This window comes from Protopterus annectens, chromosome 2.part2, assembly GCF_019279795.1.
Source record: "Protopterus annectens isolate FY-2018-M chromosome 2.part2, PAN1.0, whole genome shotgun sequence".
In the NCBI taxonomy this organism is placed as follows: Eukaryota; Metazoa; Chordata; order Ceratodontiformes; family Protopteridae; genus Protopterus; species Protopterus annectens.
This window is the reverse complement of record NC_056730.1, coordinates 932,955,669-932,969,037: the sequence shown is the minus strand read 5'-3', so window position 1 is coordinate 932,969,037 and position 13,369 is coordinate 932,955,669. Positions and strand designations below refer to the sequence as shown.

General features: G+C 34.7%; 1 protein-coding gene across 1 annotated transcript in view; it reads right to left on the bottom strand.

Moving 5' to 3' along the window:
• Positions 1–13,369, bottom strand: part of LOC122795855 (xanthine dehydrogenase-like) — a 5,725,158-nt gene that overhangs the window by 3,274,606 nt on the left and 2,437,183 nt on the right. The gene's annotated exons all lie outside the window — the stretch shown is intronic.

The window sequence follows — 13,369 nt, the reverse complement described above, 5'->3', positions numbered from 1 at the left end:
AATTATTTTAACCTACACACTGCCAAATACAAGCTGAAACAACATATCATAGAATGACATGACAAATGTTAATAAAAGTCACAAACAAAAGAAATTAACTTACTCAAAACACTCACGTACAATGCACACTAAAATGAATTGTTATGATCATTGTCAGACTAGTCATATAACAGTATAAAACAAGGTAAAGCTGTGTATGAAAGTAATATAAAAAAGATGAGTATTCCTATACCTGATCCTCATTTCTAGGAATTTAACAACCCTTGATCTGGACATTCACTCAGTAGTAAAAATGCAAGAAAAATGTCAAAGCGATGCACAAACCTACTTATTAGATTTTTGATGTCACAGTCAGAAAACATGAGTTATGAACCATAGCTATAGCCCTGGAAAAATGGTGCAACAAAGGATAATAGACTACACTGGTATTATTCTGATCACACATTTGCATAGTCTTCAACTGCACTGCACTACAGACTAATATATTTTCATGATACAAGCTGATTTATTTAACTTGTCATTTTTCATACTTATTAAATCCTTTTTCATACTAAATTAACACACATAAAGTGTGATATTACAGAAATTTGGGTAGAAATGGGAGAAACTCAGACAGGGTAGCACAGTAGCCAGGACCATGGAAGAGACACCTTTTCTCATTCTGCTTGTCCACATACCCTGCCTATCAATACAGGGTATTTGGGCTAATTAGGATATGCACAACACCTAATAATGTTCCTCTTCTATTAGTCCATGCGATTGGCTACCCTTAACCAATCCTTTAACAATAACTTGCATATTGATGGCTGTTACATCGTCTCTTTTGCCTTGGCTATAAAATGAGAGAATAGTTATATAATGATTCAGTGCATAACCCAATAATGAGCTGAAGGAGTCAATTTAAAAAAATGCTTATCACTGCAAAAGGAATATATGTGCTTTGAAAACAATACAGACTCTTTATTTATTTTACATTTGTTGACCGGGAGTGTCTGACTGAGCTAAAAGCCGATTTTCAGCAGAGGCCTGGGGAGAAAAGCTCCAAGTGGTACAAACAATTAAGAATTCCAATGCAGTTTAAGATTACGTGCAGTAGTACATAATAATATAAGGATATAATCTAAATAGCCAGCAGCTCCAGGTGATATAAACAATTTACAATTACAATGCAGTTTAAGATTACATGAGTAGTACATAAAGTTAGAAAGACATAATCAATCAATCAGACAACAGTTCTACGTTACAAATTTGTGATATAAATCTGTTAACAAGTCTTGAGATAAGTTAGACAACTTATAAAAAGTTCATGGGTTGCACTATAGTAGTATATTAGAAGGAAAATTTGCAGATTAAGGGATAATAAAGAAAGTGAAGAGCACAGATTGGTGAAAGAAAGGGGTAAGTCATACAGATATAGAAGGATTTTGAGAGGGACAAATAAGAGAGAAGAGAAGGACAGGAGTTTGTATGGTAGATGTATTCAGGGAGGTTGGAAACAGTGGCAAATCCAGTGTCTTTTAAAGTACTATTTTGTGTCCGTTTTAAATTCTTTGGGATGTATGAGAGATCGGACAGAAAGCATATGACAGGGTGCCTAGAGAGGAGTTGTGGTATTGTATGAGGAAGTCGGGATTGACAGAGAAGTATGTAAGAGTGGTACAGGATATGTACAAGGGTAGTGTGACATTGGTGAGGACTGCGGTGGGAGTGACAGATACATTTAAGGTGGAGGTGGGATTACATCAAGGATCTGCTCTGAGCCCTTTCTTACTTGCAGTGGTGATGGACAGGTTGACAGATGAGATTAGACAGGAGGCCCCATGGACTATGATGTTTGCAGCTGACATTGTGATATGTAGTGAGAGTAGGGACCAGGTTGAGGAGATCCTGGAGAGGTGGAGTTATGCTTTAGAGAGGAGAGGAAAGAAGGTCAGCAGGGCTAAAACAGAATATATGTGTGTAAATGAGAGGGAGGGTAGAGGAATGGTGAGGATGCAGGGAGTAGAGTTGGTAAAGGTGGATGAGTTTAAGTACTTGGGATCAACAGTTCAGAGTAATGGTGAGTGTGGAAGAGAGGTGAAGAAGAGAGTACAGGCAGGGTGGAATGGGTGGAGAAGAGTATCAGGAGTGATTTGTGACAGACGGGTACAAATAAGAGTGAAAGGGAAGGTCTACAAGAGGGTAGTGAGACCAGCTATGTTATATGGGTTGGAGACGGTAGCATGGACGAAAAGGCAGGAGTCAGAGCTGGATGTGGCAGAGTTAAAGATGTTAAGATTTGCACTGGGTGTGACTAGGATGGACAGGATTAGGAATCAGTATATTAGAGGGTCAGCTCAGGTTGGACAGTTTGGAGACAAAGCAAGAGAGGTGAGATTGCGTTGGTTTAGACATGTGCTGAGGAGGGATGCTGGGTATATTGGGAAAAGGATGCTAAGGATGGAGCTGCCAGGTAAGAGGAAAAGAGGAAGGCCTAAGATAAGGTTTATGGATGTGGTGAGAGAGGACATGCAGACGGTTGGTGTGAAAGAGCATGATGCAGAGGACAGGAAGAAATGGAAACAGATAATCTGCTGTGGCGACCCCTAACAGGAACAGCCGAAAAAAGATGATGATGAAGAGATCTGACCTCAGGTGGGAGTTTGTTCCAGGCTATAGAGAGGTTGTAGCTATATATGTTGCACCCAGATTTAGACTTGGGTTTATAGATATGTAGTAGACCTTGGGTCAAGCTCCTCAGGTGCCCAGAGGGAGAGTAGTAAGAGATGAGAGAGCTTAGAGCTGGGCAGTAGACAGGCTGTTTAAGAATGGAGGGAATGGTTTGGAGTTGGGAGAGAAGAAGCAGGTGAGGTAGTTCAAGCCAATTTAAGTGTTTTAAGGAGAGGCAGTGGTGGATCTTTATAGGTTTGGTGAGCTGCAAATCTCACAATCTTGTGATGGGTTGATTCAAGTTTTGCTAGCAGAGTTGAGTTTAGATTTGTAAAGATTTGAGAGCAATACGTTAGGTAAGGTAGAAGATACACATGCGCGTGAATGATTCTAGCTTCAGTGGTGAGAAACTGTATTTCTATACAGAAGTCCTAATTTTTGATGGGCTTTCCTGATACAATTATTTATGTGAAGGTCAAGTTTTAGCTGAACATCAATAGTAATTGCCAAGGAGTTTTGTGCTGGTGTCGACTCTGATAAGGGTATTGCTAAGGGACGTTATGGAGAAGGACAATTTGATGTGGTTAACTGTTTTGGGGAGAAAGAGTAATAGTTTTGTTTTCTTTTGGTAGAGCATGAGCTGATTATTTGAGAGCCATTTCTCAACTGCATCAAAGGATGACTGGGTGGCTGTTAGAAGTTCAGATGGGGAGTCAGCAATGGTGATGACTGCAGAGTCATCAGCATATTGGACTATGGAAGACTGTGGGCATGAAGAACAGACCAAGTTGGTGAAGATATTAAAATGTAGGGGTCCAAGAATCGATCCTTGGGGGACACCCATTCTTACTGGAAGGGGGGTAGATAGTGCAGAGTTCCATCCTACTGACTGATGTCTGTCAGTGACATAGCTGGGGAACCATGCAACTGTATCTGGGGAGAAGTTGAGGTCAGAAAGATTGCGAAGAAGAAGAGAGTGAGAAACTGTGTCAAAGGCCTTAGACAGAGCAAGGAATAAGCAAGAGATGAGTTTATGATCATCTCTGGATAATGAAATACACTTTGCTTCTATTTATTTGACTATAAAGGATAGTAAAAAACAAGATCTAGATGTCTGGCTGATTACAGTGTGCTAATTAAACTTTTATTATTGTTTTTAATTAGTCCAGCTGCAACTAGTGGAAGGGAGTTTAAACATGGCGGCTTCCAAGACGGCTGATTTCCCTAGGTTGCAAAGAATTGCTCCTGGTGTGATTTTGGGGGGGGGGTCTACATTAGATAATCAAAGTCTACTTACCTCAAACCTGTAATCATCAACACCGAAAGAGCATAATTCACTTTTGCAAATGACTAAAACTTTCCAAGGGTAAGGAAACAACTGGATAACACCACAACTTTACCCTTTTCCCCCTGGTAGTGCAATTTCAGGGTTGGCATATAGAGTTAGGAGGTGTGGTTGGCAAAGCCCCCCACTTTGGTGGGTTTGATTTAGTGCAACAATGTGTGTCATGGTGGCCAAGTGATGACTTACACTAGTAAAATTTTCAGTGTTCGCTGAAGTGTATTTTGCTGTTTCGGTGTCAATAAATACAGGTTCGTGGTAAGTAGATTTTGACAGAATAATGAGCCAGATTAGTCTAGTGCACCATTTGTGTCTTACTAATGTAACGTGTTATATCTTCATCTCTAGAAAAGTGTATTTATGTGCTAGCAATGATTCAATGTTTGTGGTGTTTTCTCTTTTCCCCATGGTTTCAAGACCATGAAGTTAGTATACTTCAGTTAGAGGTGGTGAAGAGTGACGTCCTGCAGAAAAAAAACTTTTGGAGGTGAACGTTCTAAATATATGAAATTTTAGATGAAATGTGATTTGATTACATATATTTTAGATTAAATTTTTAGATATTTTCTGATTAAAGAACATTCCTCTATCTACGAATCTAGATCTCAATCTCTCTCTCTCTCATATATATATATATATATATATATATATATATATATATATATGTGTGTGTATATATATATATATATATATATATATATATGTGTGTGTGTGTGTGCGCACCATCTGTATATGCATACTTATATATATATGTATATGTATATGTGTGTGTGTATATATATATATATATATGTATATATATATATATATATATATGGGTCTATATCACAACATCGACCTAACATTAGTTCGAACGTTGTAATATCGAACTCTAAAGTCCGAAACTCAATAATAACGAAAACACAGATCAGTGATTTTTTTTTCCCCTAGGGAAAAAAAATCGCTGTTCCGTAAAACAAAAAAAAAATAAACCTTAAACTAAAGTGGGGGGCTTCATCCACCCCACAAACCCAATGTGGGGAGCTGTGCCCCCCACACCCCCCTACTTAAATATACCAACTCCAAGATCGCACCAGAGTGGAGGAAATAGCTAAGCCCCAAAATCGGCCCACCGATTTTTTTTCCCCTGGAAAAAAAATCTATGTGCTGTGGCTTCGCTATTTTTTAATTTCAGACTTTAAGGTTCGATATTACAACGTTCAAACTTATTTTAGTTCGACGATGTGATATAGACCCTACATATATATATATGTATATATATATATATATATATATATATATATATATATATATAAAGAGAGAGAGAGAGAAAGACGAGCCATGATTAAGCCAACTGTTGTTAAAGTTGACATCTGCTTAGTCGACACAATTTTCTCAATTAAATAGATGGTTGACAAGTGTGTGATATTGCTACAGGACTGTGCCTCTTTCCCAATACTATGTAATCTCAGAATTAGAATATAAAATTAGCAGGGTGCTTGTACCCCTGCAGAAAAACAATGTTTCTAATTTGCATGCTCCAAAGTTACCTCTTAATGCATGTGTAGTCACATGTCAACTTTTATAGTCTATCTTTTGTTGTTAACATTAGTGACATCAACATTTGGCTGTTTAGATCATTTTTAGTCAAATCATAAATATAAATATATATACATATACACACACACACACACACACACGTATATATATATATATATATATATATATATATATATATATATATACATACATATACATATAGTGAGAGAGAGAGAGACAGAAAAAGAGAGAGTACAGCTGTGTACAATCTTACCATAACAATAGATGCCCTTCTCTTCATTGCTGCAGTATTTGATACACTAAGAGATCCCTACTGCAGTACTCCTTACACTAGGGATCTCCTGTCAAGTGTAGCCCAACATCTGACCAGTATACCAAAGCTTTACTTTGTTATAGGGACATTGTATGTCACACATATGCTCCCTGCTCATGGCGCAGGGCATAAGGGTGATGTACAGATGTACCTTCCTCAGAAATGAAAAGCCCAAGGAGGAAAAACAGTCCAAGAAGTAAAGCAGAAACGTGCATCGAGAAGGAAAAAGAAAAAAGGGAAGCAGGGAGGAAGCGAATACTGCAACAATGAAATGAAGAACTTCTACTGTTATGGTAAGATTTTACACAACTGTACTATGTCCTTCTATATCACTGTTGCAGTATTCTTTACACTAAGAAGAGTGCAAAAGCTCAAGAGGAAGTTTGGGAGAAGGAAGGCCCAGCGAAGCCCTCAATAAAGCCATATAGGATTGCCTTGGCTTTAGCACCAGAAGAAGCCACAGCCCTGGTAGAATGAGCCTTAACAGGGGGATTCAAAGATGGCTGCCGTTCTGTAAGCACTGCTGAACTGCAGCTCTCTAATTAACCTGAGGAAATCTATACCCTGAGTGGATAATATAAAGCTTTTAACATCAAATCTTCGATAAAATAACTTCAACTACACTTAACTATCTATTACGAAGAAGAAAAACCGGAAAAAAAGGAATATATTTCACTGTATTACAACAGATTAGCTGGCTCTGCAGAGAGAAGTAAACAAAGGAACCATGTGTTTTCTATACTGCAAGTCTTTGTGTTCAAATAAGATGTCAAAAGAGGAAAAAGCATGGATACAACCACTACTAAAACAAAACTTTTGGAATTGCAGTCACCTGAAAAGGATGTGATTTCTAAAAGACAAAAAATTATTAAAATACAGGAACAGAAATCAGAGACCAAATCTAAATCTGAACAACCATTAAACATGGAAGATATCAGAAATGCTCTGCTACCCATACAAGAAGCTTTGAAAGAACTGACTTGTCAAATACAAACATTTGGGAACTCATGTACTAAGTTGCTGGAGAGAATGGACAAGACAGAAGCTTGAATTTCTGAAAATGAGGATAAATTAACTTTACTTGAAAAGAAAACTAATCTACATGATGTGGATATACAGGCTATGCAAAACAAGCTTACGGACTTAGAAGCAAGATCCAGGAGAAACAATATTATTCTCAGAGGGATTCCAGAATCTATTCAGTATAATGAATTAATTCCATCCATATTACAAATATTTGAAGTGCTGTTAAATGACTCTGATGGGGTGAAACAAATTATTATTAAAAGAGTGCACAGAGCTTTGAGAGAGTCACAAGCATCTAACTTTCCTAGACCTGTATATGTTAAAATACTTAACTATCAAGATGTAAGCAGAATACTTACTACTGTGAAACAAATTGGAGGCTATATCATGTGGAAAAATAATAAAATATCCATGTCACAGGATTTACCCATACAGGTAAGACAAGCTAGACCGTCTTTTTCTCCATACTGTAAATTTCTTATTGACAAACAAATTAAGTTTCAAATGAAATACCCACATATGCTTATATTTACAATGGATGGGATTAAACATGCTATTTCCACTAAACATGAGGCAAAAAAATCTGTTTCTTAAAGTTTTCAAGGCTTTACCTGTATCAGAGACTTGAATTAAACTTTCGTTGAGACTGGCATGCTGCTGAGGTCGGATCCATTGTTTACTGTGTTCCCAGGACTGGATAATCCTTTGTTTGCATTTAAAAAGCTCTAGGCCTCTTCCAGAGTAATAACACTGTTTGTTTTTGCTTATCTTGATTATCTGCATTAGTTTCCCATTGTTTTATGGCTTCTACGAAGTGTTTTCGATGAGGAGGAAGACAGGAAGTGCCTAAAATGCTGTTATGGGTGCAGATTTCGCTGTGACACTTCTGGGAGTCCGCCTATAAAAGCGGTCCCCCGTTGCAAATATTTCACAGGGTTTCCAGGCTTGGGAAACCAAAGGAAACTGTTTTAACATCTTTTTATTCATTTAACTTCAAAATCACAATGTTGTATGGTAAAGTAAGCACATAGGAATATTTTATTTGTTTCTCTTATACATGTTTATGTAGAATTTCGTGGTTATATTATTTAGAGAGGGTGCAGGGATTTAGTAATGTTTGTATAAATATGCTTCTCATTATAGTTCATAATGTACTGTGTTAAAGTGATAATGCATTTTATATTAGTTAGTTAGTAGTGTGCTTTAGTATAACACTATGATAGTGTGGGTTTATAACCAGGGATACCTGTATTTACCTATATATTTATTTTAACATAGGATTGTATTTTAATATGTTTTTTTTTTTTTTTTTTTTTTTTTGTGTCTCTATGCATGCGGTTTATCTATAGATAGCTAATCCAAATATTAAAACTTCCCTTTTTCAATTTATTTTCATATGTACTGTAATACTGTATTTTAATTTGATTTGCTTAAATATACTTGATTGGGGAGATGTAGCTCAATGCAGTGCTTGTTAGGGAATGTTTAGTTAAGGCTTTGTTGTAGTTAAGTTAGATTATATAGGTCTCAACTATGGAACATGTTTGAAATTTTATAATGTGATGTTTTCCTGTTTGTTTCTTTTCTTAAACCTTCTGTTATTCTATATTACACAAGACCTATATATGTCCTGGTCCGGGGTTAGAGTGGGTAAGCACTGGTTTAGGAAGGGATATATGGATCGCTTCCAGATCATGTATGGTTTTGAATATACTGTATTTTTTTAAATCTTTTCTCTCCAAAACCTTTATTGTACAGTCAACCTTGGTAATGTGGGAATTAGATTCATGGAATGTTAAAGGACTCCAGAATTTAAAGAAGAGGAAACTATTGTTACATGTATTGTTGCAGGATAAGGCGTGGTTTATTTTACTGCAAGAAACGCATTTAATGAATGATCAATGGGTTGATATAAAAAAAAAGAAGTGGATCAGAGAAGTAATAGCATCGGAAGGTAAGCCAAATAGTGCTGGGGTAGCTATAATTATTAAAGACCAATATAAAGACAAATTTTTAGATTCTAATATAGATAAAGATGGACGATGGTGCTATGTTATTCTGGCATCTACCTTATTTGATAAACCTATTTTACTTTTAAACATATATGCACCTTGTAATGATCAACAAATATTCATAACATCACTGTATTCAATTTTAACACAATTTGATAGATATTACGTAATTGTTGGAGGTGATTGGAATGCTTATCAAAATCCGAAGTTGGATAGATCTTGTCCACACAAAGCATTTAATAAGCATGCAGTATTGGCACTGGATGATATTAAAGAAGACTTTCAACTATATGACCCTTTTCACTATTTAAACAACGCTAATAGTACAAATAATTTTACATTTTATTCCCCATGTCATAAAATGTGGTCCAGAATAGATTTCTTCCTGATTTCAAGAACATTGACTAGTTTAGAACCTATAGTTGTTATACATGCATGGTATTTATCAGATCATTCGAAAATTTCGCTGAGTTTTGATAAGAAGATAAAAGATACCTTGCGGCAAAGAGGCTATAATTGGTCTCTTAATCCAAATCTGCTGAATAAAGAAGAAATAATACAGGAAATTACAAAGTACCTTAAAGACTTACTGGTTAGTCTAAAGAAACAACAATACGCCCTAGATATTGAATGGGCAACAGTTAAAACACAAATAAGAGGGATCCTTTTGCAAAAAGCCTCTTATAAAAAAATACTAAATAAAGATATTCAAAACTTGGAAACGAAAATTAAATTATTGGATCAACAACTGATTCGGAATTTTAATCAACAAACAGAGAAAGATTTAAATGTCAGAAGGATCTCTTCTTAATACAAAATAGTAGATTAACATTCCAAGAATATAAGATGTTAGCGAGATATGCTAATCACGTTCAAACACCATCGAGAGCATTGGCTAGGATCATTAATCAAGCAAAAACAACACTACAGATTTCGGAAATACAATTTAATAATAAAATATATTTTAAAACAAAGGATATTATTAATATTTTTGAGAAAATATATACAAAAATTTATGATGGGCAAAATGATATGTCCTTGCATAGAATCTATGAACAATTTTTACAATCAATTAAGTTTCCAGAAATAGGAGAGGATATTCAAAATGATTTAGTTAAACCGATATCTGAAGAAGACATAGTATATACAATTCAACATATGAAATCACATAAATCACCAGGTCCGGATGGGATGACAGTGGAGTTTTATAAAAGGTTTGCGGATATTTTTGGTAAGATACTTTCAGTTATATTTAACTACATAATTAGGAATACTATTAATGATCCTCATCTTAACGGCTCAAAGACTATTTTTATACATAAAGCCAATTCAGATCCTCAAAACCCCAATAATTATAGACCGATATCATTAATGAATGTAGACATGAAAATTCTAACCTCCATTACAGCATCTAGACTGAAGAAAATCATGACTCATATAATATCCAAAGAACAGGCTGGATTTATGGCAGGTAGACAAACCAGTGATAATACTCTTACATTACATACTATGATAACACATGCTAAACAAAATAATCCTAATATTTATGCCCTTATAATTGATGCACAGAAGGCCTTTGACAGGGTGCATACAGATTTTTTGTTTGCTCTTTTACCTTATTTTAATATATCCCATGAATTTGTTCAAATGTTGCAAATATTATATAGTAATCCCTATCCTAAACTGTGCATTAATAGAAGCCTCTGCAAAAGAATACAGATTAAGACTGGAACATGCCAGGGCTGCCCTTTGTCCCCTTTACAATTTAATCTTTATCTTGAACCTCTGTTCTTATATATTAAACAGAATGTCTATCATAATGTCCCAATAATTTATGGAACTAAAATTTTAATGGCAGCTTTTGCGAATGATCTTAATATTTATTGTGCATCTCCAATATCTGACACTGACAAATTATTGAAGGTTGTTAATGATTTTTCAGAAGTCTCTAACTACAAAATTAACTTGGAAAAAAACAATATTTTTCCTTTAAAGACACCTAAACCTTTTTCGTTATTGCCTTTGGTTGGGCACATAACATTTAAAGAAAAAATTAAATATTTAGGTATTGAGTTTTCTACAGACAATAAAGACTTCTACAATAATAACATTAAAACAATTTGGGACCAAATAATTTCTGATTTCGGGAGGTGGAAAAATTTACGATTGCCACTACTAGCAAAAGTTTCAATTGTCAAAGTGAATGTGTTACCATGATTCCTTTATATTTTTAGGTCAGCCCAATTAATACTTTCGAAGACATTTTTTTAAAAAATTCATAGAGAATTGGCTAAATTCATTTGGGAACCAAAAAAACAGGATATCTTATGATAAATTAATGACCCCAAAAAATAAAGGAGGTCTGGAGTTGCCTAACTTCGAATTGTACTACCTAATCGTGAACTCTAATAGAATTCTAAGAATTGCCAACTATGATACAACTACTACTAAGTGGACACCAACTTGGGTGATTTTGAATTATAAATATATTTTAAAGTTAAACATTAATCCTAAAGCAATACCCTTTTTAGGTAAAGATACTTTGAAAATTTATGGGATTATTGAACACATTAAAACTAACATATTATCTATACAAGCTTTATTTCAATCTTTGGATATGGGTCAGTATATGATGTTTTTTCAACCCTTTCATAGGAATCCTAATTTAAAATTGAACAATCAATTAACTGATCTTAAAAAGTTTCCACTAATAGTTAATTTAACTTTGATATATACAAATATCTGGACCGCTCGGCCAATCAAATAAGACAAGAATTTAACTTACCCAAAAATTATCTTGTTATTTTGAGACAAATTAGAGAACTTGCTATGAGCTACTTTATAAATTTTAAACCTGAAGATGAAAATGTTAATAAATGCTTTGAGTTGTGGCAAGCCCTCTAACAGGATATTAAATATATAACAACAACAAATAAATTAATTAAAGACTTTAAATTTCATGATAAAATTCTGTTATCCAACTACTGGGAAGAGAAAATTTTAGTGACAGACAAAAGTAATATGTTAAAAGCAATTGACCTGACTATCAAATCTACTTCTCTTCAAAAATTGATGTATACCCAGTTGATGATACAGAATAATGCATAATAACACCATACCCTGCATAAATTTAATTCTAAAAACTCTCCAACTTGTCCATACCGTAAAAATCAACCGGCTGATCTTCTTCATATGTTCTGGAGCTGTAAATGCATATATAAGCTTTGGAATTCCCTTAAGATTCAACTTCAGAAGATGGGTTACCAAAGTACAACGTTGTCATGGAAATTTATGATTTTATATATTCCTCTGAAAGAACTCCCTAGATTACAAAGTATTATATATATTAATATTTTTCTGTTAATGAAGCTTTATATAGCCACTAATTGGTTAGACCCATCTAAAACATCTTGGGAAAGCTTTAGAGTTTTGGCAACAAGGCATATATTAGCTCATAAACTACTCTTAAGTCCGAATAATAAAAACATTAATAACCCAAAAATTTGGGAACAGATATTTAATATTATATTAGCATAACCCTTTTAACTTTAAGGTATTCACATTTATATACTTGCTTGGAGAGAATTTTGTATTTAAACTGTATATTACTGGAAATGTTATAAACTACTTTTTGTTTTTTCTCTATTCTTAATGTTTACATGGAAGCAATCTTGTAAATATTGTATATTTGTTTTGTGTGATAGTTAGTGATATTAGTTAGTAGTCTCTTGTTTTGTATTTTTTCTCTTAACATTTTGTGTTTGCTTTTACTTGTGTATGAAAATAATATAACAATAAAGATTTATTATGGAAAAAAAAAGAATGAGCCTTAACAGAAGTAGAAAGGTCCTCCCCATGAAAAGAGTAACAAAAGAAAATGGCTTTAGAGATCTAGGAAGAAATAGAGTGTTTAGAAACAGCCAAACCTAAAGACCTAAGATGAGAAGACAGAAACATTTGCTCAGATTTATGAATGGCTTTAGTTTTATCTAAATAATATCTGAGGTGTCTATGCAAATCCAAGGTGTGAAGACTGACAGAATGTGGAGAGGGGAAAAAAGTGGGCAAATGAATAGACTAATTAAGAAACAACTCATTAAACAACTTGGGCATAGAAGAAGAATCAGTATAAAAAGACATCCTGTCCCTATGAAAAACTAAAAAAGGAAGTACAGCCATAAGGGCCTGAAGCTCAAACAGCATTCTCTCTGAAGTAAAGGTCAAAAGTACAACAGTCTTCCAAGTAGAATACTATAAGGAAACTGAAGTTGCAGGCTCAAAAGGAGCCTGAGTCCATTTTTCAAGAACAAAATGAAGGTCCCAGGAAGGAGGAATACGCTTCCTAGGAAGCCTAATATGCAGGACACCTTTAAGGAATTGTTGGACCTCAAATCTAGAAGCCAAAGGAGTAGTCAAAGGTAGAAAAGCAGAAACAGCTGAAAAGTGGACTTTAACTGAAGAGTATGTCAACCCAGCACTGAGAGAAAA